This window comes from Ovis canadensis, chromosome 2 (genome assembly GCF_042477335.2).
Source record: "Ovis canadensis isolate MfBH-ARS-UI-01 breed Bighorn chromosome 2, ARS-UI_OviCan_v2, whole genome shotgun sequence".
In the NCBI taxonomy this organism is placed as follows: domain Eukaryota; kingdom Metazoa; phylum Chordata; class Mammalia; order Artiodactyla; family Bovidae; genus Ovis; species Ovis canadensis.
Genome location: NC_091246.1, coordinates 10,149,161 through 10,174,397, shown reverse-complemented (window position 1 = coordinate 10,174,397; position 25,237 = coordinate 10,149,161). Strand labels below are relative to the sequence as shown.

Here is a 25,237-nt window from a genome sequence, read left to right as displayed (position 1 = left end):
GACAGATGGGGAAACAGAGGGCACTGGGGTGTGTCTGAGGTTGCAAAGCAGAGATCTGAATTCAGGTCTTTCTACTGAGGAAGCCAGTGGCCTCATCCATCACCAGCCCCAGATGCCCCTCTGTCTCCCCTCCGGCACCCAGGGCCTGGACCACATCTCTGGCTCTTCTCCTCCCTCCCCGCACCTTGGACCCTGCAGGATTTGTGTCTGAGCCTCTTCGTGCCTCCTCTTCCCCAGGGGCTGACCCCCTGGTCACTCAGCAACCGCCCAGCTGATCCCTGGGTCTGGCTGCTGCTGCAGGGCGAGAGGGCCTTCTGGGAGCTTGAATGGCTGCCCTGTCAGGGGCCTCTGTCTCTTCCTTAACTGGGATCCGCCGCCTCTGCAGTCCTGGAGAGTTCGCGAGGCCACGGGCCAAGTCCTTGGCAGAGCGGCTGGGTGAGGATGCTGAGTGGAAGCAGATGTACCCAGGCCGCTTCTGGACCACTGCCGGAGGAGCCCGCAGGGCTGGGAGGATGCTGGGTGCCGGAGCGAAGGCTGGGCTCGGGACAGACTGCCTCGGAGACAAATATTTTAATGTTTGGTTTGAGAATGAAATCAAGCCTTTATTTTTGTGTTCTAAGCCAAAGATAATTAGCCATGGAACCCGAACTCTGGTGTGTCTCCCGGAGGGGGAAACTGAGGCCCGGGGCAGGGACTTGCCCTAGGTCAGCCGGGTCACTCCGTGAACTCTGACACACTATACGAGCTGGGGTCGGGATTGGGGTGCCCAGCCTTTTCTACTGGCAAGGAACCGTTGGGTATCTTTCTTGTGTGGCCTGAATGACATGAGAGACACCCTCGCCCTCCTAGGAAGGGGAAGATTGCCAGTGTCCAGTGGGTGAACTCCAGCCTCAAGACCACAGTGGGCTCCTTAACCACTTACTAGCAAACAGACACATCCTGGGGGATGAGGAGTCTCAGCTTTTCTTCTGGGGTCTTTTGAGAGAGACAGCTCTGAACTGGGAATGGGAACCCTGGGTTCCGGTCTTGAGTTTGTCCCCAATGTGCTCTGTCAACTTGGGCAAGCTGTTGTTTTCCTCCTCCCGGCCTTAGTTTTCCCACCTGTAGAATGGGGATGGCCAGAAGCCCTGCTCAGCAGGGCCCATGGGGTGTGTATAAAACCCAAAGCAGAAGCGGGGGTGGTGGTTGGAAGTGAAATCTTTGCAGACAAAAGCACTGGGCACCAGGTGAGGCTTCTATGGAGCAGCAATATCTCACCCAGGGTGATTCTGGACACCTCTGAGCCTCCCTGCTCCCTCTTGCAGCTGCGGGTGGGTCCTCCCTCAGGTAGGTGTGCAGGTCACCTTAGGATGCTTGCTTCACACTTTCACAAACCACTGGGTCCTGGGGCTGTACCCGGGAGAGGGCGCAAGGCCATGGGGTCACTCGGGTAGGAAGCATATTCTCAGCTGAAGGGAATGCAACACATTTTAGCATGTTGAAAAAAACATGGATCTATTATGGAACAGAAGGAGAATTTGGCTCACACTGTGAAGATAAAGCGCAAGGCTGAGGAGATTTCAGGGCAATGGCAGCCTTTGCCCTGTCCGCGTGTGCCTTCCTCCCCCCGCCACCCCCAAACCGCTCCATTTTCCATTCTCCTTCTGTAGAAGAGGGACTTGTGGGAGAAACTCCCTGTAGCCCTGGGACTGCCCAAGTTAACCCAACAGCTGGAATTTCTGGTTAATATCCCTCAGGCTCCTTCTTCCATAAAATTCCAATCTTCTTAATTATTACAAATATGTCATTCAGAAGTCTTGGTTAAATATCGGAGCTCATTTCCCTTCCTTAGAGATGAGCTCAGATATTTGTTGTTAAAAAAAGGAACTATGGTTGTCGTTATCACCATTATCGCCATCATCAGCTTCTTGCACAGGCAGATATTAGAATTTGGTTTTCTGAGGAAGCCAGACTTGAGCAACGCTAGTATTCCTTGGAAGGACTGATGCTGAAGCTGAAACTCCAATACTTCGGCCACCTGATGCGAAGAATTGACTCATTGGAAAAGACCCTGATGCTGGGAAAGATTGAGGGCAGGAGGAGAAGGGGACGACAGAGGGTGAGATGGTTGGATGGCGTCACTGACATGATGGACATGAGTTTGAGTAGACTCCAGCAGTTGGTGATGGACAGGGAGGCCTGGCGTGCCACGGTCCATGGGGTTGCAAAGAGTCAGACACGACCGAGTGACTGAATTGAACTGATCTGAGTCTCACCTAGAAAGGCTGAAGCTCTGTAATATTGAATTTGGCAGACATCCACAGGCCACAGATCCCCCAGGGACCTTGTTGGAACATAGATTTCTACTCAGAGACCCAGTAATCTCTCAGGTGAGAGACGCTGCTGGTCCTAGGCCTACCCCAGGGCCCCACAGCCAGTCGAGGATGGAGTTGGGGCAGGTGCCAGCCTTCTCCTCAGCAGCAGCCTGACCACCCTCCTTCCTCCTGCTGTTCAGTGTGGCCTGGAAAGCACTGGGTGGCCTGGGACAGGCTCAGGTGATACTACATCCGAAAGAACCAGGCCCGCTCTGTCTTAAGAATTAGGATATTGTTGGCTTAGTGGTAAAGAATCTGTCTGCCAATGCAGGAGAGGCAGGGCACATGGGTTTGATTCCTGAGTCGGGAAGATCCCTTGGAGTAGGATAGGGCAACCCACTCCAGTATTCTTGCCTAGAAAATTCCATGGACAGAGGAGCCTGGGAGATTACAGTCCATGGGATCGAAAAGAGTCAGACACTGCTGAGTGACTAGGCACGCACGCCAACCTCCAATGCAGTAAGTGATGCAGGCAGCAACCATGGAAGCATGCTAAGAGCAAGGGGTGAAAGTTGTTGGGGAACAGGATATTCACAGTCTTAAAGCATCACCCCAAAGGTGACTTGTTAATGACGGAGGGGCCCTCAGGCTGGGCCCCAGCCATGGTGAGATGGGCTGATGGTGAGTTCAGACCTTGATGGAAACGTTTGGCTTGAAGCTGACATGGGAACCCCATGGGACATTCCGCGGAACATCTGGCTGGGATTCCTCAAAGGGTCTAAGGTCACGAGGAATGGAGTGGGAGAGACACACTGCCTAATGTCGTAAGTGACGCTTCATTGGATCCTGGATCGGGAACAATAAGCAGCCACGGAGCACGTTTGGGAGGCAGGGGAGGAAATATAAGTGTGGATATTGTGCTGGGTGATTTGCCCAAAGAATGCGGATTATCTTGGGCTTGCGTTTGTATAGGAGAATGTCCTTGCTCCTAGGAGAGGCACGCTGAAAGGTTTGGGGTTGAAGTATCATGAGAAATCCGGTAGCTGAATGGTTTGGCAAAACGCTGAGCTGTGTGTGTGTGTGTGTGTGTGTGTGTGTGTGTGTGTGTGTGTGTGAAGAGCGAGAGAAAGACGAAGACAGAGAGATGGAGGAGGAGCAGGGAGAGAGAGGTGGCCTGGGTGTGGCAAGATGTTAATAGTTGGTGGATCTACATAAAGAGTAGATCCCCTATTCAGTGCGCTAGAAACTTTTTTTAAAAAATTGCAAAGAATCATTAAAAAAAAAAAGGCACTGAAAAGCCATACACCTTTGGTGAAATCTCTCTAAGATATAAAGGCAGGACTGGCATAACAGAAAATGTCTTCATCCATCCACCACTCAAAATCTCACTTTTTATGAGGTCGTCTTCTCATAAACCTCTTGTCTCTCTTTCTGAATTCCTCTTTTCAAAGGCTAGACGTTCGGGTGAGTAGACTTACTCTGGCATGGACATGCCACGTGGCCTTGACCAAACTGCTGAAACCTTCCTGCACCTGTTTCCTCGTTTGTAAAATAGGAGAGATTATTGGTGCCTACCTGCAGCATTGTTGTGGGGATTAAAAGTCATCCTAGTTCCCAGGGAGCACCTGGCTGATAGCAAGAGCTCAGTAAGTGACATGATCGCCTGAGACAGGTGGTCTGTGGTCTTTGGGGGATGCTCAGCTAAGTGAGGGCTGTCTCCACGGTGGTTTCCCAGGCATCTCTGACTGCACATCCCACGATGGGCAGCCGGACATCTGCGCTCAGACCACATCACATGGGACCATTGCACAGAACTGCCTGCTTGAGCTTGGGCTTTGCCAGCTGTGACCACTAGGTGGCAGTATTTAATGGCAGCCGCTCTCCTTTCCCAGGGGTTCTCCGCCCAGGTGGAAATGTAGGGGCCACGCTGAGCCAACTTGAGGTCTTGCTGCACCCAGGATGGACTCTGAATGAGCGAGAAATAGATCTTTGTGGTTTTAAGCCTCTTGGATGTAGACTTCGTTTTGTTTCCAGGACAACCTTATCTGTTCCAATTGATAACGCTGGGTTGCCCTGTCCCCAGCTCAGGCTCCCTGGAATGTCCATCTAGAGGAAGGTCAGTCTTAACTGGACCTTCTCAAGCATCTCTGACTCCCAGCCAATGCCCTCACCCTGTTAGACGCCTCCAAGCTCAGCTCGGCCGCCCCAGCAGTCCCTTTGCCTTGGTCGAGGGTCACTACAGCGTGACCACAGAGAGGGCCGCCCCGTTTTTCCCCAAATATAGGCTCTTATCAGCCTCATCTGCTGCAGGACATTTGGTCATTGTCTTTGTCTAGACACCAGAATTAAAAATCTCTTATCAGCTTATATACTGAGGAAGTTGGGTCAGGCAGTATCAGGGCCAAAATTCCTCTGCCTCCAGCACAGCTGCCGCGGCAGCTCCATCAGAGATGAAGTTTATTGGAAGGAAAACCAGGGACAAGGGAGGAGCCCTGGACAGGGAGCCGGAAAGCCTGGGCTCCAGCCCTGGTTCTGCTTTTCACTGTGTGAGCTCAAGGAGTCCCTTCCTTTCTCTTCCTGCCTCAGGGCCTTTGCCCAGGTTATTCCTTTTGCTGGAGTGCTCTCCCCAGCTCCTTCCCTCCTCACCTGCTTGACTTGCTCAGCCATCACAGCTCAGCCTGAAACACGGGCTCACTGTGTTCCACGCAACCCGCTCGCTGCCTTAGAGCACACACTTTTTTGCTTTAATTACTTTAATTAAAGTGATTACTTAATTACTCATTCAGAGACTGTCTCCCCACTAGGCTCTGAGCTCTGTGAAAGTGACAATCTGTCTGTGACCCCATTGAGGTTTGGCAAAGGAGTGAATCTGCCCTTTTAGAGCCTCTCTGGAAGCCTGGGCACAGGGGGACGGAGGGTGGTGTTTCAGGGTGCCCAGCCCAGCCCTCCCGGGAGCTGCGGAAGGGCCCCTCTCTCCCAGCCCCCTTGGTTAAGCCCAGCCTAAGTGACTTGGTCCTCTGCTGCCCCCTGGTGTCCACCTCTAAGGTTAGTCCCAGGCCCTCCCACTCCCGAGAGCAAACTGCCTGGGCTTTTCCTGCCTTGTCTTGATCACTTCTGACAGATGATGGTTATTATTGCCCGTTTTATGAATGAAGAAAGCCCACATCTGTCCGTTTCTTTGGAAAATATTTGTTGAGTACCTATTATTTGTCAGGCACTTTGCTAGGGCTTCCCTTGTGGCTCAGCTGGTAAAGAATCCGCCTGCAATGCAGGAGACCTGGGTTCGATTCCTGGGTCGGGAAAATCCCCTGGAGAAGGGAAAGGCTACCCACTCCAGTGTTCTGGCTTGGAGAATTCCATGGACGGTATTGACCATGGGGTCACAAAGAGTCGGAAGTGACTAAGTGACTTTCACTTTCACCTTGCTAGGAGCTGGTGCTTCACTGATGAATTTTCTGCCCTCACCAAGCTTGCATTTTGGTCTGTGATGGGGAAGGAAGATAGTAAATAGTGAACAAGAGAGTAAGCAAATACACAGCACTGGGTATGTGTGCATGCGTGTGTGCACCCGTGTATGCACGTGTGTGCACGTACATATGTGTCTATGTACACGTACACATGTATTTGTGCTTGTATGTAGCGGCTTCGATGTTAACTGACTTGTCCCAGCTCACAGAGATGCTGCTCGATTTGAGCCCAGTTGTCACGATCATCCATAAGCCCTAATTCCGTGGTATGTGCTTATCCTCACAACAACCTTACCTTATCCTATTTTGCAGATGGGGAAAAAAAGCACAGAGAGGCTAGATAACTTAGTGACCCAAGGTCACTTAGCCGCTGAATGGTGGAACTGGACTTGAACCCAGGTGCTTTGGCTGCAGAGCCCGTCTTCTTAACACTGTGCTACACAAACTGTGAGTTTTGGTCTTTAGGGCTTCAGTGATGGTGGCCACAAAGCCAGTGCCACCCTCTCCTCCCACCCAGCCAAGAAGGATCAGAAGAGCCCATCCTGGCCCGTCTTCTGTCTCCAAACTATCCAAGATAATTGAGTCGCCTCTTGTCCCACTACTTGGGGAGAGTGGGTAGGAGTGGGTGCTGTAGATGGTCCCTGCTCTCAGGGAGCCTGATGAGCTGGCCATGGGTGGAGAACAACCCTGCTGGGCTATGAGGTGAGGAGCTCAGGTACAGGGGGCAGGGAAGGCTTCCTGAAGGAAGTGAGAGTGGGGCTGGGCCCAGAAAATTGACTAGGACTCAGATGTACATTTCCAAGAGGGAATAGGGTGAGCTGAGGCTTGTAGGGAGGAAGTGTGAAGCTGCCCATGGCTCTGAAATTCAGGGCTTGTCTGACAAGCTGAGAAGCATGACTGCCTATGGGCTGGGGGCCCTGATGGAAAGGATAGGGCCAGGTCTGGGCTTTGGAAGAGCCTCTGACTGCAGAGTGGACGGTGGGCTGGGGCAGTGAGATCTGAATCAGGATATCAGATAAGGCCTGTTGCAGGCGTCCAGGTGAGAAGGGTGGAGACAGCCAGGGGACAGAGATGAAGGGCTCACAGAGGCTGAAGCCAAGGTGAGTTTGGAATTACCTGGCTTTCCCCCGCTTCCCTCATCTCTCTGACTTCCATTCCTCCAGTTTCCACCTCGCTCACTCTATCCTTTGCTCTTGCCTTATTAAAGAAAAATTATGCTGACACTTATTCAAATGCTGAAGACTTTACTCAAGACTATCGCAGTAGGGAAGAGAGACTGGACTCAGCTCTGAGGGCAGCAAAAATAGCTGGGAACTTGTAAGCAAGGAGCAGAGTGAGGGGTCAGTGGGCAGAAAGTTACAAAGAGGAGGCTTCAAGGATAGGGAAGTGCTTGCTAAACTGGCCTAACAGGATTCTGCTAAAGGTAGGCCAAGGACTTGGATGTCAAGGGAAGAGGGGTTCTTGCTAGACTGACTCAGGATTTTTTGCTAAAAAAGTATACATATTTGTGACCAGGCATACATGCACATGTGTCTGTAGACATATACACACATAAGAAAGGACTGAGGCTGAAGCTGAAACTCCAATACTTTGGCCTCCTGATGCGAAGAACAGACTCATTGGAAAAGACCCTGATGCTGGGAAAGATTGTCCTTTCACATACATTCACACACCCACACATACATACACACACAGGTACACAGACGCACATGTACACACAATACATACACCCATGCCCAAGCAATGTCTACACGAGCACACACACAGTGTATACACGGGTGTTGCACACGACACTGTGACTCTGACCCCCTCCTCCTGTGGCCGCAGCCACTTGCTGGGGCTCCTTGTGTATGTGACGCCAGAGCCTGAGCAGGCGCCCCCAGTGATCCTCTGCTGCCACCTTGTGGCCACTTTGCAGATAGCAGCACTTAGGAGGCCCTGGTTTTTCCGAGGTTCCGTTTGCTCAGTTCAGTTCAGTCACTCAGTTGTGTCCAACTCTTTGGGACCCCATGGACTGCAGCATGTCAGGCTTTCCTGTCCATTACCAACTCCCAGAGCTTGCTCAAACTTATGTCCATCGCGTCGGTGAGGCCATCCTACCATTTCATCCTTTGTCGTTCCCTTCTCCTGCCTTCAATATTTCCCAGCATCAGGGTCTTTTCCAATGAGTCGGTTCTTTGCATCAGGAGGCCAAAGTACTGGAGTTTCAGCTTCAACATCAGTCCTTTAAATGAATATTCAGGACTGACCTCCTTTAGGACTGACTTCCAGTTCCTATGAAGACCCAGATCCAGCCCTGGAAAATTCGGAGCAGCCCCACTCGGTTTTGCCAACTGCTGTGGGTGATCAGTGGGGTCTGGGGCAGGGTGATGACCCAACCCTCTCCAATACCCCTAATCCTTTTCATGCCCCCTCACCTCCAGGCCCCCGCGATACTATTCTGTCTACGTGGGCCCCACCCACACCCTCCATCTCCCCCGCTGCTCTTTGGGCCCTTTAGGGGCTGTTGCCCCTCTCAGGACCTGGGGACTCCCAAGGAATCTGGAACAGACAGGTGCTCAGTGAGTGGGGGGGTGGGGTGGGGAGGGAAGAGACGGGCTTGATCAGCTGTTACCAGGGGAGCTGTAGGCTCTGCCCACCCCAGCAGACAATCGACCCAAGATTTAGCAAGGAGAGAGAACAAAGGCATGAGATTTTTTTCACAATCTTTTAATCTTGCCCTAAGTTATTACTTGTTTACTGATATTTTTATTAGAAAACAGAGGGAGTCTTCGTCTCTAAATGCCCCTCAACAGGAAGAGTCATTGCATATCATCTCTGTCACCTCCTCTTAAGTTGTAACGGGGGAGGGGTGCGCTTTGCAAGGGGATGTTTAAACAAGGAGAGAAACCTCCCTGGCGCCGGGCTGAAAACTCAGTGCTGGCAACATCTGACAACTACTGGATATGATTTGGAGTAGGTAACAGAAGGAACTTTATGCAAACCCCTGTCAACTGATATCTGTTTCTTGGAGTTCTGTGTCTCACTGCCTTATAAAGAAAAGTATTTAGATCTTTCTAAAGTCTGGCAAGAAGAAGGGCATCTTTTCTGGTATTTGGCCGAAAATTAATTTTAAAATGTTATTCGAATGCTCCTTGTGTGCCAGTTACTGCTGCAAGGTGCTGGGATAGACTCATGAGTGAAGCAGGCAGAATTCCTACCTTCTTGGGGCTCATGTTACAGAAGGGGAGACAGAGAGTAAACGAATCAACAGAGATGTGTGAAATCCTGCCAGGTAGGGATGAGGAGATAGACAAAAATAAAGCAGGCTGGGGAGACAGAGAGTGACCAGGCGCAGTTTGGGGTGCTGTGCTTAGTCACTCAGTCGTGTCTGACTCTTGCAACCCCATGGACTGCAGCCCGCCAGGCTCCTCTGTCCATGGGATTCTCCAGGCAAGAATACTGGAGTGGGTTGCCATTTCCTTCTCCAGGCGATCTTCCCAACCCAGGGACTGAACCAGTGTCTCCTGCATTGAAGCAGATTCTTTATCATCGGAGCCACCAAGTGGCCTAAAAGAGGCCTTTCTGAGGAAATGACACGGGTGACACCGGAAACAAGTCAGCAAGCAGGAGGGACACTGATGTGTACCTTGTGTAAAGTATTGATTTTTTTAATTCTTGAAAATTACACAAGTAATTTAGGTTTATTATAGACATTTTGAAAGTACAAGTAAACAACAACAAAATGCACCCACAGTTGCTTTCCCTGCAGGTACACACGCCCAGAGTGCAGACTCATTTAAAAAAATTTTTTTTTATTTTTAATTGAAGGATAATTGCTTTATAGTATAGTGTTGGTTTCTACCAAACATCAACATGAATCAGTCATAGGTTCACCCATGTCCCCTCCCACTCAAACATCCCTCCCACCTCCCTCCCCATCCCACCTCTCTAGGTTGTTACTGAGCCCTACTTTGAGTTCCCTGAGTTCAGCAGATCCCCATTGGCTGTCTCTTGTGCGTATGGTAGCGTATGTTTCCATGTTACTCTCTCCATACATCCCACCCTCTTCCTCCTCCCCGCCCCTGCCCGTGTCCGTAAGTCTGTTCTCTATGTCTGTGTCTCCACTGCTGCTGCTGCTGCTAAGTCGCTTCAGTCCAACTCTGGGCGACTGCATAGACGGCAGCCCACGAGGCTCCCCCATCCCTGGGATTCTCCAGGCAAGAATACTAGAGTGGGTTGCCATTTCCTTCTCCAATGCATGAAAGCAAAAAGTGAAAGTGAAGTCGCTCAGTCGTACCCGACTCTTCGCGACCCCATGGACTGCAGCTCACCAGGCTCTTCTGTCCATGGGATTTTCCAGGCGAGAGCACTGGAGTAGGGTGCCATCGCCTTCTCCAGTGTCTCCACTGCTGCTGTGCAAACAGGCTCATCTGTACCATCTTTCTCGATTCTGTATATATGCGTTAGTATATGATATTTCTTTTTCTTTTTCTGACTTACTTCACTCTGTATGACAGAGTCCAGGTTCATCCGGGGGACTCCTTCTGGTGTCCTGGATACAACTTAAGACTGATTTATCCTGACTCTGAGAAATGTACTTGGGAACAGCTGTGTGATTGCCTTTTTTGCACCGAGGACGCGCCGTGCCTTGGGTAGTCCTGTCCTACACAAGTTTCCTGGAGTCATTTATGTCATCGGGCCCCCATGGGTCTCTGAGTTTGTGCCCACAAGAGGTGGGCATCACAGGAAGCAGCAGGCACGGACTGTGGAAAGACTGTCCCCAGGCAAGTGTAAGCAGCAGCTGGGATGAAAGGACTGACCAGCCAGAGAGATGGCTAGGTGATTCCGCGCTAGAGAAACTGGGTCACTCCAAATAAGGAGTGTTTGGATTCATTGAAGTCCAAGAAGTACATGTTAAAACAAATCAGTCTGCTGTAGAGCAGAGACAAGCACATTATAAATCCAACTATACTTCAATAAATTAAAAAACAAACAAACAAAAAACATTACTACCCATTGGTTGAGCAAGATAGCAAGCTGGATGGTACCAGGTGTAGGAGTGCGCGTGGGAAACAGCCCTGGAACAGCAGTGCTGGAGGGCCGCAGATGCAAACAGAATGGCTGTTCCGGAGAGCACTCTGGAACCCACACCCTACCCCTTGATTTATAACCTGGAGACATTCCCATCCAGGAGAGCACCTTTGGGGATGAATGGGAAACAAGGAGCTGTGGGTGTCCGGCCCTGGGAAAAGCGAGTCAACCTGGAGGACGCCCGAGCTGGGATGCCATTGGTAAACAGCAGCAAGCCAGGAGACAGACGGACAGCACCGGGGAAGAGATCTTAAGGCAGGGTTAAGTGAAAAAGCAAGAAACAGAGCAAGGTCGATAGAGCAGCGCCAGCCAGGTAACATTAGCTCTGACCGTTTGGACATTCAGACTCACCGAGACAATTCTGCTTGCTCTCCATCTCATTCCCCCCTGGTCCCCATTATGAAACTGCCTTTGCTACCTGGATAATTTCTAGGACTTCTGTTTTTAAACTAGTTTGAAACTTTGCCATCGCGTTGCTGGGAATGTCCTGATACACACCGTTGTTTCTGCAGCTCAGCATAGTTTCTTAGTGTTGTTTCTTTAATTCTAGAGTTTATTTCATCTGTTCTGGGCTCTCAGTCATGAACGGCATTTTTTTCCATCCATCAGCTATCTCCCGCATTTTTCTAAAGGACCATATTATCGATTGTAACTTTTGTTTACTTGTCTTTTCCCTTCTGTGTTCCTCTCTGAACCAGTTCAGTTATCCGTGGGGTCAGCTCCAGTGCTCATTGCTGCCAGTGTCGCTGGGGTCCTGCCAGTGTGTCTGGTTTCCTTGTTGCCCTCTGTTGTCTCGCCCACTCCCTTCTGCATCTCATCTTATTGCTATCTCTAGGCCCTGTTCCTTCTTGGGCTCCAGGAGGATAAATGAACTGACCAGCAGTGGGTCATTTTGGGAGGTTTAATCACCTCCTGGACACTGTTCTATTTCTCCCCCCCCCTCCAATAATTTCCATGTTTTTTTTTTTTTCTTTTTACACACCCACTGCTGCCCTGCACAGGACTTGGCCTCTCACAAGTACAGCATTAAGTACAGCCAGCCTTGTCCTCTATCTTCACCTTCTGTGGAACGTGTGAAGGTTAGAGAGGACAGCTACCAGAGTCCTGGTTTGCACAGACCCTGCTTTGGGGAACAGGGAGTGGGAAAGCTTGGAAGCATCTTCCTATTTTTTCTCATCCAGATGGTTCTTTGTGCTGGGAACCTATAAAGAGGGGGTCTTTAAGAAACCCAAACTGAATCAAGTGACTCCCTTCTTAAAGCTATTGATCCACTCCCCATTTCCTTCTTGTTAGAGTCTGAGTCCCTCAACCTGACTTATGGTTCTCTCCAGGAGACCCCAGTTTGATCCCTGGGATGGGAAGATCTGCTGGAGAAAGGATAGGCTACCCACTCCAGTATTCTTGGGCTTTCCTTGTGGCTCAGCTGGTAAAGAATCTGCCTGCAATGCAGGAGACCTGGGTTCGATCCCTGGGTTGGGAAGATCCCCTGGAGAAGGGAAAGGTTATCCACTCCAGTATTCTGGCCTGGAAAATTCCACAGTACAGTGCGTGGGGTCGCAAAGAGTCGGACATGACTGAGCGACTTTCACTTTTCCACTTCCCAGTCCCCTCATGCCCTCCTCTTTCTGATTCCCCTCGTTGTCTTTGAACTCTATGTGGCTTCCCGAACCCTCCACACTCTCCACAGGCCTCTGTGCGTTTACACAAGCTGCTCCCTGGGGCAACAGCCTTCCCCTGCCCACTCCGGCTCTGCTTGGAGAAGACTCATAAGCCAGGGCTCAGGTGCATCTCCTGCGGGAACGTGGCTCTCATATTCTGACGAGGTCCCTCCACCCTCGCCTGTGCTGCGGTCTTTCATCGTTCCTTACACATCTGCTGGATCCGATTTAGTTTCTGACACTCTATCATCCCTTCCTACACCCTCCTGTGAGGTGGAGAAGCCCCATCCTGTGAGGGACGGGTTTCGTTCACTGTGTCCGCAGGGCCCAGCAGTTGGTACTCCATCAACACTCAAAACTTAACATGTTAGGAGCGCCTAACTACCGTCGCAAACCTGAGCTTCCAGTGCTTCCACTAGAGGGCAGCACTACATAGACGTCGCCCTGAGACCCAGTTCCAACAGCAGGCGGTGCGGGGCTTCCCTGCAGGGCAGTCCGGAGGGCCCCCAGCCCGAGCAGGGCAGCTCCAGAATGTTCCAGACCTTCTGACCAAGGTCCTTTAGTTCTGCCTTTGGCCTGCCCCGAGAACACACAACCCGCCTAGTTCAGTTTTCTTAAGAACATTTTAGAACCCAGGAAAGGGAGTATGAGGGCCAAGGAAAGGGAGGGGCTTTGTCCTGGTGGAGGAAAAGGTGACCAGGAGAAGCTCGGACTAAGCTTTCAAGGGTTGCTTACGAAATGCAAGGGCGGGACGAACATCCTACCAAATTGGACATTTACTAAACTACTCATTTTTGGCTTAGCATTTAAAACAAAAAAAACACATTACCTAAATTGCTTGAGAAATCTGAAAAGACCTGTGCATCATCCGTCTTTGCAAAGACAGAAACTCAATCTGCCTCTGCTCGTGGGAACAGAATATAAAAACAATTTCCGGCTCTGGGGTCTGAATGGTGAGGAGGTGGGCAGCCGGGGGGCAGTGCCAGCTCTGCAAGGTAAGGTGGGCAGAAATTAACACCCCAAACTGCCCTCTTCCATACTGTCATTTCTCCAGGTTAAAAAAAGCTATTTCCAATCAGGCTGCTTCTGATGGCCTCGGAGCTGATGTGGAAGCCGCCAAATGTGTGTATTTGTGGAGTTCTAAGTAGGTCAGATATTTCTGTCGCTAATTATTACTTGTGAAAAAATATGTCGTGAGCTTGCTGCGGGGAGAGAGTATTGAAAGCAGCATTGATCTTCGGAAACTCCAGCCAGATTTATCCACACAGGGCTGGCATCCCGAGGACTGTCGAAAGAGGAGGAAACATCCTCAATCCAGGTCCACAGGGGCAGTTGCTGGAATCCCAACAGGAAGACCAGAAACCTGGGTTCTAGCCCTTGATTTTTAAAAAATGTATATATATTTTAATGAAGGATAATTGCTTTACAGAATTTTGTTTTGTCAAACCTCAATATTAATCAGCCATAGGTACACACATGTCCCCTCCCTCTTGAACCTCCCTCCCATCTCCCTCCCCATCTCAACCCTCTAGGTTGATACAGAGCCCCTGTTTGAGTTCCCTGAGACATACAGCAAATTCCCATTGACCATCTATTTTACATATGGTAATATGAGTTTCCGCGTTACTCTCTCCATACATCTCACCCTCTCCTCCCTTCTCCCTGTGTCCATAAGTCTGTTTTCTAAGACTGTTTCGCCTTTCAGTCAGTCAATTCAATCACTCAGTCATGTCCAACTCTTTGCGACCCCATGGACTGCAAGCATGCCAGGCCTCCCTGTCCATCACCAATTCAAACTCATGCCCGTTGAGTTGGTGATGCCATCCAGCCATCTCATGTTCTGTCGTCCCCTTCTCCTCCTGCCCTCAATCTTTCCCAGCATCAGGGTCTTTTCCAATGAGTCAGCTTTTCATACCAGGTGGCCAAAGTATTGGAGTTTCAGCTTCAGCATCAGTCCTTCCAATGAACATTCAGGACTGATTTCCTTTAGGATGGACTGGTTGGATCTCCTTGCAGTCCAAGGGACTCTCAAGAGTCTTCTCCAACACCACACTTCAAAAGCATCCCTGTAAATTAGCCCTTGATTTTCACATCCCTCTTCCAAGCTTCAGTTTTCTCGTTGGGTTAAATTTTATTCTCCATGCAAAGATTCTGATGCCATGACCTCCTCAGTGGAAAGTCACTTTCAGGGGACCTGAGATTTCCCTTCTGTTTAAGGGATGCGCGGGACTTCCCTGCTGCTCCAGTGTTCCCAATGTAGGGGATGCGGGTTTGACCCCTGGTTGAGGAACTAAGATCCCACGGGACACACGGCATGGCCAAAAAAACCACACTAAGGGATATGTTTTTCTGTTCTGGTAGAGTCAGACAAGGAATCAGTTCAGAAATGAGATTTAAAAAAAAATTGGCATTGAATATTAGCAGGAAATTTTGCTGGATTTCCTTGGATTAGACCCACGTGCCTAAATATTTGCAGAGTGATGAATATGTGTTGAATGTTGAGGCAGGCGTGTTCGCACACAAATGGGTATGACTCTGCCCACTTGATTCAATCTAGGATTGGTGGCTCCTTCTTATTGAATTTCAGGGGATGGGGTGATTTGTCCAAGGTTACACACACAGTAAGTAGTAGAGATTCAAACGCAGCTTCTTGCATCAGTATCCTAAACCAGCCCCCATAGCTGTGCTTGAATGAGTGGTTAGGAGGGCAAAGATAGCCCCTCCCCGTCTCCTAGATGTAAAACCTGGATACCAGGGTAAGATGCTGCTCTAATTAGTTTTATTTTACAGGCTCTGAGATTTGTCAATGCTTTATGCAAAGTTATGCAGAATATGCAAATCAGGGGTGACTGTGGTTATGTTGTTACCACAACAGCACCTGTGAACCTCTGATCTGGAAGGTTCTGCCTACAGGGTGTCCTTGTGGCATGGGCTGTGGGCAGGGTCCTAGGCTTCTTTCCACAAAGTCACACTCACACAAGTCCCTTCTAAGAGTTGTGTTCCAGGAGTTGGAATGTAAGTGCCCTTACCATACCGACAGTATTAACTCCAAATATCTGGGCAGGAGGGTTTCCCAGGTGGCTCAGCAGTAAAGAATATGCCTGCCAATGCAGGAGACATAGGAGATACGAGTTCGTTCCCTGGGTGGGGAAGATCCCCTGGAGGAGGGAATGGCAACCCACTCCAGTATTCTTGCCTGGAAATACCATGGACAGAGGAGCCTGATGGGCTACAGTCCATAGAGTGGCAAAGACTCGGACACGGCTGAGCAACTGAGCACGCATGCCCACTTCTGGGCAGGAATGAATTCAGTTGATCTGAAAAGTTCTTATTTTTGTTTTTAAACAGGTGAGTCTCAGTTTCCTTGCCTTCAAAATGAGTGTGTTGGTCTCGATGATCTTTAAGGTCCTGTGATAACTAGGAATCTTCGGAGTCCTGCACTGAGACTTCTGGAAATTACCATCCTCTCTCTCTCTCTCTTCAGTACTCTGCTTAGTATTCTCTTTAGCCCCTGGCCCACCTCTCTCCAGCACTCCTCACCACCACCAAGCCGTTCATGCTCCCCTGCAAGCTGTTTGGCCCTGTGGAACCTGCTGTGCCTTTTTTTTTTTTTTTTGGCCTCTCCTGCTTTGCACATGCTGTTTCTGCTCCCTGAAATGCCTTTCCCTCTCCAATGTCTAACTCCTTCTCTTCCCTCATGGGTCACGTGATCATTTAATTTCTTTCTTTTTTTTTTTTTTTGGCTGTACCATGCAGCATGTGGGATCTTAGTTCCCTGATGAGGGATAGAACCTCTGTAGTGAAAGCCCCGAGTCTTAACCGCTGGACCGAGGAATTCCCCTTCATGAACCAGCTGAGTGCCACCTACCCCTGCCCAGCACCCCTTGCAGAGCAGGCAGCTTCAGCCCGTTCTCTTTAAAAAAGTTATTTATTCTGGCTGTGTTGTATCTTGGTTGCAGCATGCAGGATCTAGTAGCCCAACCAGGGACAGAACCGGGGCCCCCTGCATTGGGAGTGCAGAGCCTTAGCCACTGGGCTACCAGGGAGGTCCTCTGTCCTGGCCTCTTGAGAGCATTTACTAGCTGGCTACAGGAGATAGTAAGCCCAGGAATGGTAAGCCCACTGGGGACAGAGGCCCCAGGCATAGGGCCCAAGACTGTCAGTAGTCATGCATCCATATTTAAGGGATTTACAAATCAAATAATAAATGTATCCCCTCATTTTAGTTTCGAATTTTCCAAAGGAAGCAGTTGCCATGAACTCCCTCTACCTAGCTTATGACTTTCGATTAAAAATAGGTGTAGGGACACCAGGCTCCTCTAACTCCCTAATATGAATTTTAATTTTTAATCACTTGAGGAATCAGTGCACTATACCTATGGGAAAATGATGAGGAATCAGCCACATAAATTAATGGAAAGTATGTATTCACATTATCTAACTATATTAAGTGTGAATAACAATTAATTATGGATTCTACATGCAGTCTTGTCTCCGAGAATTCAATGTGAAGGAATTTAAAAAGTCATTCTTCACCCCCCCCCGTATGCTCCACCCCAGGCCATAACATAAAAAGCAATGGCCAAAGAATTTTCCATAATTTATGAAAATCATCATCGTAGAGAAAAAATAACTCTCATTAGGAGCATAATAACTTGGAAGAGAAACTGCACCCAAGTATGGCTGTTAATGCTGCCGCAGTCGCCTGACCGCCCTTCCCTTCCCCCTGCATTTATTCCTTCTCCCGTCCACGTGCTGTCCTCTGTGATGTGGTCGTCAGCGGATAAGAACATGAACTCAAGAGTTGGATTGTTTGAGTTCGAAACCAAGTTCATTTACTCCGCAGCTGTGTGGCCTGAGGCAAGTCGCTTAACCTCTCTGTGCCCCCACTTATCTGTAAAATGGAGATAATAATAATAGCTCCCATCGTATAGGGCTGGTATGTGTGTGTGCGCACGCACAGGCAAGGGTAGGAAATAAGCCAATACGTGTATAGTGCTTAGTACAGAGCCTAAGCACCCTGTCGGTAGAAAGATAGATGGCAAATAGTTTTCCATCTTTAAGAGGCTCGTGATGTCCCAAGCAGAGGGATGCCTGTGTCTTGGGTTCTCAGAGGAGAAAAGGAACGGCGTCCAGCCCGCGAAGGAGACAGGCGTGGGCTCCGCGTCAACGGACAGGGTGGATTCTGCTTTTGTGTCCGTTTTGCTGTGCTTCCAACCTTCTTCCAGGGTGTGAGCCTGGCGTTAATGCCTGGTGCTACTTAAGATAGGCTTTCTGTCCTTGGAGAGTTTGCTCGCTGGTGAGGGAGAAGAGACTATAAATAAGCAAGCTCATTTAAAATTACAAATAGTGTGTGCTACATACGGAGTGAGGAAGGTGCTATGATAGGAAGCGATGGGGCTTCCCACAGAAGGGGGACACGTGACGTTTAGGTCGCGATCTGAAGGGTAAGGAGGAGCCGGGGTAGGGAGGGCGGGGCCGGAAGCTTTCGGGTCTTGGCGTGTGTGCTATTCTCTCTGGGACTGGTCTTTCTCTGTTTCCATTTTTTAAAGTGTGGTCCGCCATGGCAGACTGCTGAGCCAACGCAGATGAAAACACTGCCATCAAGGATGCAGAAAACTCGATTGACGGTGGCATAGACTTGACCATAGTTTACGCTAACGAAATGCCACGAGACAATGGGGAAAGGACCGAGTTTAGAAAACTGGCCTGCTCTAGGAAGAAAAAGAAAACGAATTCTGCCTTACCCCACACAAATGCTGGACTCCAACACTGAGTAAAGACATTAAGTTAAAACTCTAAAGGAGGTGGAGGAAAGTTGGAGATAGTAGGTTTCTGATTTGGGAGTGGGGGCAGGGTGGGAGAAGATTTCCTAACCAAAAGGTGCAATGAGCCAAAACATTGCTAAATTGTGCTGTTTCAAAAATTAAAGACTTGTGTTCAGCAGAGGAGAGCATAGACCAAGTAGGGAAACCCAAGCTGCAGATACGTCGTACATCTGTATTACGTCTAAAAGTGTTTACCTATAATGTACAAAAGACTCCTTCTGGCCATTGACAGGCTTCACTTGTGGCTCAGCTGGTAAAGAATCCGCCTGCAATGTGGGAGACCTGGGTTCGATCCCCGGGTTAGAAGATCCCCTGGAGAAGGGAACAGCCAATGAAGGGAAAACTCCAGTAAATTCGATACAAATGGCCATCAAGCTTGTGGAGAGATACACGAAAGTGCTAACATCCAAAATACACAAATGAAAACAATACATGGAAGCCACCTTCTAAACCTCAAAATGATGACGCTTAGAAAGGTAGATGCCAGCAAGGATGCCAGGACCAGGGGTGCAGCTGGGAGCCACTCAGGGAGGCCGAGGACGGCAGCAGGAGGGCGGCTGGCGGGGAGGCCAAGGGCCCCTGAAGGCCGCTTGCTGCCCCACAACCAGCCATGCCTGTGGCCTAGGGCTGGCTGTGCCTGGAAAAGAAGGCTGTTGTTACTTAGTTGCTCAGTTGTGCCTGATTCTTTGGAACCCCCTGGACTGTAGCCTGCCAGACTCCTGTGTCCATGGGATTTCTCAGGCAAGAATACTGGAGTGGGTTGACATTTCCTTCTTCAGGGGTTCTTCCCGACTCTGGGATCAAACCCACATCTCTTGCACTAGCATAAGGATTTCCTCCCAAATTACACACATTACTGCCACCAGCCTAGCTACATAGGGCAGCATTTGCCTGAAGGGGGAGCCCTTTGCTGGTTCACTCAGGGCCACCATTTGGGCTCCAAAATCCCGGGCCTGTGGAAGGCCATTCACCTACACTTAAGAAAATTAGACACTTAGCCAGCAAGATGACTCCTGGATGTCCATCTCAGAGACATCACGTTGGACCAAAGGGATCCTTCATGAAGCTGCCACAGGGGCTGAGTGTGAAGGGTCGGGGAGTCTGGAGGCGACCCACAAGTCCATCACTGGGGGAAGGGATGAGAAAAATGACTTTGGGTTCTCACCATGGGATACTGTGCATGGTTAGAAGCAACTATTACACGCCACTGAACACACCTTGGTGCCGAGTGGACGAAAAAAATAAAAAGAACCAGCCTGAGAGCTATAGCATAGAATTAGTTATGTTAATTAAAAGCATATACAAACACAGAAAGCCTGACATGCTCTGTAAGGATTCATACATATTTAAGAATATATATCAACCACATCAGTAAGATGCTTCCAGGGGGAAGAGAATGATAGTCGGGATCAGGGATGAAAGAGAAGTTGAAAAACAGAACCATGAACCTGAGGGAAATGTCCTGACCAGTTCAACAGGGAAGATATGCTGGGGGCAAGGAGATGAGGGCCTTTGCTTCTGGCACCTGAGACTGATAAAGGTGGGAAAGACAACCAAACTGATACAAAAGCAGAATCCACCCGTTGAGGTTGAGTCCACACCTGTCTCCTTCCAGTGCACGCGTGCTCAGCCATGTGCAACTCTTTGCAAGTCTATGGATGTAGCCCGGCAGGCTCTTCTGTCCACAGGATTTTCCAGGTAAGAATACTGGAGTGGGTTGCCATTTACTCTTCCAGGGAACCTTCCCGACCCAGGGATTGAACCCTTGTTTCTGCATCTCCTGTATTGCAGGCAGATTCTTTACTATTTGAGCTACTGGGAAGCCTCTACTTCATGGGCTGGGCACCATTTCTCCTCTGAGAGCCCCAGGTATGTGCTTCACTTTGCTTGGGACATCAGGAGCCTCTTCAAGAGGGAAAATCATTTGTCATCTATCTTCCTACCATTGCAAACAGCAGGCCCTCACAGAAGCTTGTTGGACTGACTCCCTCGCACTTCAGAGCAGCAGGGCACCCCACACATTGATGTCAACTCAGGGCAGAGGGAAACGGCGTACGCGCTGACCACGGCCTCCAGTCCACGCACTCGGCCCCGTTGATTGGCTCGCCTTACACAGTGTCCATCTCCGTGATAATTACTTGTTCATTCGAAGGTTCCCCCACCAAACTGTCGGCATCCTGATGGAAGGACCAAGCCTGTCTGGCTTCTTCCTGGATCCTCGCATCCCACTGGCTCTGACTTGTTGACTGTGCTCATAATCAGAGGCCACACAGATATATCAAAACATGAACAGATATTGAGCAAATGGCTGAATCTGCGTCTTTGGAGAGCAGGTCGTATCCTGTGTCATTCTGCAGAGACGCACGTATTTCTTGGAAGGAATAATGCCTCTCAAGGGAACGAAAAGGCCATCCTTTGATGCATTAGGTCCCTGTGGGTGATGACATTAGGGCTGTGGCTTTCCAGAGTGGATCTACTAAGCCTTGGGACTGGCACCAGCACAGCCACTGGATTCTGACTCTCCACTTATTAAGACACAAAAATTAAGTGTAAGGTGCTGAGCTGGAAGGTATGGTTAGTGTTTATGACAGGGTGGGAGGAGTGTTTATGACAGACAGGCTGGAAGAGGAGCTCATTGGCTGCTTCGCATGCCTTTTCATGTACACAAACTCATCGCCATGGCAATTCTTTTCCCCGCAAGTTCTCTCCAAGCAGCCATTTGTGTTTCTTGATTTCTACACAAAGATGACCTTGTTAGGTCCTGTTAGGCAGAAACAAGTCAAACTCACCAACAACACAGGCTCCCCATACCCACTTTCCCTTGGGCTAATCGCAACACGCCTGCGATGCCCCTTCAGGTGGCTTAAAATGAGAAGCTTGATGGTTAATTTAAATAATCGGCAGTGTCAGCTCCACCATCTGCGAAGGGCCCCTAACCCTTCAGCTGTTCCCCTTCAGCAGAGGATCTGTCTTCTGGCTCAGCAGGATTATAAAACCCCCGGGCCAGGCGACCCCAGGGCTCCCCCAAGTGCCAGTGCTGGTCTCGTCACGACTGGGTCTTTCTGGGAACCTGCAGTGCCTGACCCAATGCCCAGCATCCCCTTTGGCCTGGCAGTTTACCGATTTCATCCTTTTTCATCCCTACTAAAGGAAACTCGATTGACTTGACCTATTATTGCTGTTCTGTTAATGACTGGTGTAAATATTACCTTCTAATGACACAGAATTTTGAATTCCCCCCCCAAAAAAAACATTGGCTGGGTTATTTTACTGTCTTGTTCTTCCAAACAGTCTTGTTTTCATTCTCCTAAGATTTTAGGGGGCCACTCCCTGGGGTGGCGAGGTGAGAGTGAGCCAAGCAGGTCTCTTTCTTCCAGAGAGTCTCCAACCTGGAGGGGGCGGGGTCCAGCAAGACCCAGCGCAGGTCCTGGACCACCTTTGCGAGGAGAACCTTATTCATGGCAGGGAGGCTGAAGCCACCAGGGGGCAGCATTCACCACGCTGGGATAGAGCCAGGTGTGGGCCCCAGCTGCTGCCCCAGTCACCCCGGACCCCAGGCGAGGTCTGGTTTGGTGAATGAGCCATATTGAGCTCCCAGAAGCACGGGAGAAGCACCAGCCACGGGGGGCTGGAGCTCATCCATGAACTCCATGATGAGTCTCTCTACGAGCCTGGGGAGGAGGGCAAGGAGAGAATGGTAGAGAAAGAGAGCGTCACAAAACCGTGGGTGGAGGTAAGGGCACAGGGCTCAGCTCTTCCATCCCTTCCTTCACCTGACACATTTCCTGAGCTCCTACTCCAAGCCACACATGGGCACTTTCCCAGAGATGAACAAAAGGACAGAAGATTAAAATAAAACCATCAGTCGTTTGGCCTTTTGGAAGAAACAGTGGGGGATTTGCAGAGCCCCACCTTTCTGGTAGGAGTCCTGTGCTCTACGCTGCAGGGCAGGGTGGGACATGGCTTCGCAGAACAGAGGTACCACCCTAGAGGTGAGAAACGCACCCAGAGCTCTCCTGACACTTGAAGACCTCCAAGATAATGCTGCTTGCTTTTCTGGTTTTCTGGAATGCCGGCTTCAAAGCGTGCGGCCATCCTGCAGCAAACATCACGTCATTTCCTCCTAATTTTTCTTTCTGGCTCCAAACCAATGGGGTTCCTTTGTCTATGGCCTAAAGGGAAACCAGGGCAACCATGAAAAATTACATTTTATAAACCTGCTGTTTTATAAAAAACTGTATTTATGAAGCTACAAAACAAACAAAAAGGAATTGATGAACAGGAACTCAAAAGAGGGTGATTTTGGTTAAGATCAGAAATCCAACTTAATCTTGTTTAAGAGATCAAAGTGATTGATTGATTCACCCTCTCAGGAACAGGGATGGCTAACAAATAAAATACTCTGTTTCAGGCTTCCCTGGTGGCTCAGCTGGTAAAGAATCTGCCTGCAACACAGGAGACATTGGTTCGATTCCTGTATTGGGAAGATCCCCTGGAGGAGGGCATGGCAATCCACCCCAGTATTCTTGCCTGGAGAATCCCCTGGACAGAGGAACCTGGGGGGCGGGGTACAATCCACAGGGTTGCAAAGAGTTGGCTGCGACTGAGCATGCACGCAGGTTGGAATAAAGGTTTTATTTGTCTTCCATAATGTTCAGAAGTGGGCAGCCCAGGGCAGTTGAGAGGGCTTAAAACTGTGCCCCATCCTCAGCTTGCTCTCCCAGCCCCAGCTGGTTGCTGTGGTGGTGAGGAAGTTGGGAGTCCTTCGCCCATACCCACAGGGGTGGGAGGCGGAAACAAACGTGGAAAAGGCGGAAGGAAGGAGGCTTCACCATTAACCTAAAGTAGGGGCTCCTGACCTCCACAAGAGCTTGCCTGGCATCCTCTGTCTGGATTTTTCCACCTCTCCCTTCCCTCATGCACTTGCTGCCTAAAAACATCGAAACCTTATATAAAATGAAACAACTGGCTTCTCCACAAACAACAGCCCCTTCAACTAGCTTTTTTCTTCTCTAAATATTTCTTTAATGTTATATCTTTGATTTCAAGACATTTCAACAACCCCCCTAAAGGATCTCAACATTTTCCCTGAACTAGAAAAATAAAAAATGAAACACTCTGTTGAGAAGAAAAGGAAAATTGTATGTTCTTTTGTTTACATGAGTGTACAGAAAATCTTTACAGATCTCCATGTGGCCTTGGTGATTTTCCATTGTGATATGGAAAGAGAAATGGATAAACGGGACTTTGCAACCAATCTCAGGGGATTTCTTTTCTATTTAGGTGACCCCTGAAAGGCTTCTGAGCATAGTTATTTTTGAAAGAAAAGAGGAAACGCTGAGGGGTAGCCACCATTAACAATAGTTCACCCAGATACTAACTTATTCTGATGTTTGCTGGGTTTTATTTTTATTTAATCTGATGTTTTGATATAATTGTTGGCATTCTGTTTTTGACCTTAAACCAGTATAATTCATCTTGGGCTTGCCAAGAGAGGGAATGGACTGTCAGTGATCAAGATACAATCTATTTTCCTAAATTTATGACTTGAAAATTATGTTCGTCGAGATGATGTTGAGTGAGGTTCATGGGGAAGGGGTGGGGATGTGGCAGTACTTTGCTCTTCACTCACTTTGATCATAATTTACCCTTCGATCACCTAGAATAGGAGCTTATTTCTGCTCACCCAAAGCTTCCACCAAGAGGCCTTGGGAAGAACTTGAGCCACGTCCTGACCTATGAATTCTGGATACAAAAAGTGTAGATTCAAAATGAAGAACTGCTTTCTTAAAATTCTGAGCTATGTAAATTCTTGGTATGGTGGACTGAGTATTGCGCTGGGAGTCAGTTAATGCAATCCTCCAAAAAGCCTTAAGAAGAAAGTTGTTATCATGCCCATTTTACAGATGAAAGTACTGAGATGTGGAGAGTTGAACTAATTTGCCCAAATCGGCAAACAGTGGAGACTTGGAGCCTTGGATTCAAGCACAGGCTCCTACCTTAGAGGCTGGGATCCCAAAGACCCAGGGCACCTTTCTGTGTGACCTCAGGTAAATCCCCTCCCGTCTCAGGGCCCTAGTTTCCTCTTCTCTAAAACAACAGGGCTTGCCTGACTGGTTTCTAGGATCCTTTCTAGCATTGACTACAGATAAAATTTCATGATCTTCCTCAAAGTCTAGCAGGCATCCAGACTTAAGTAGAAGGTTGCAGTCAAGTTTCCCCTCCAGAGTCTGAAGAAAGAGAATTTAGTATGGATGGAAAGAAATAGCATTTAGTTAGGGAATATGTGTGCTATTGATACATATTTTACACATGTACTTGACTGCCATTCTCTCTTTACCATAACTTAACAGTTCAGTCGCTCAGTCGTGTCCAACTCTTTGCGACCCCATGAATCGCAGCACGCCAGGCCTCCCTGTCCATCACCAACTCCCGGAGTTCACTCAGACTCACGTCCATCGAGTCCGTGATGCCATCCAGCCATCTCATCCTCTGTCGTCCCCTTCTCCTCCTGCCCCCAATCCCTCCTAGCATCAGAGTCTTTTCCAATGAGTCAGCTCTTCGCATGACGTGGCCAAAGTACTGGAGCTTCAGCTTTAGCATCATTCTTTCCAAAGAAACCCCAGGGTTGATCTCCTTCAGAATGGACTGGTTGGATCTCCTTGCAGTCCAAGGGACTCTCAAGAGTCTTCTCCAACACCACAGTTCAAAAGCATCAATTCTTCAATGCTCAGCCTTCTTCACAGTCCAACTCTCACATCCATACATGACCACAGGAAAAACCATAGCCTTGACTGGACAGACCTTAGTCGGCAAAGTAATGTCTCTGCTTTTGAATATATTATCTAGGTTGGTCATAACTTTTCTTCCAAGGAGTAAGCGTCTTTTAACTTCATGGCTGCAATCACCATCTGCAG

General features: G+C 49.2%; 1 long non-coding RNA gene across 1 annotated transcript in view; it reads left to right on the top strand.

The window, feature by feature from the left end:
* LOC138432535 (uncharacterized) overlaps window positions 1–23,453 on the top strand; it is a 60,272-nt gene extending 36,819 nt beyond the window's left edge. Inside the window, exons 3-5 of the long non-coding RNA XR_011253894.1 lie at window positions 18,045–20,018; window positions 20,112–20,189; window positions 22,732–23,453. This is a non-coding gene — a long non-coding RNA (uncharacterized lncRNA). The remainder of the gene's footprint in view (window positions 1–18,044; window positions 20,019–20,111; window positions 20,190–22,731) is intronic.
* Window positions 23,454–25,237: the final 1,784 nt, after the last annotated feature.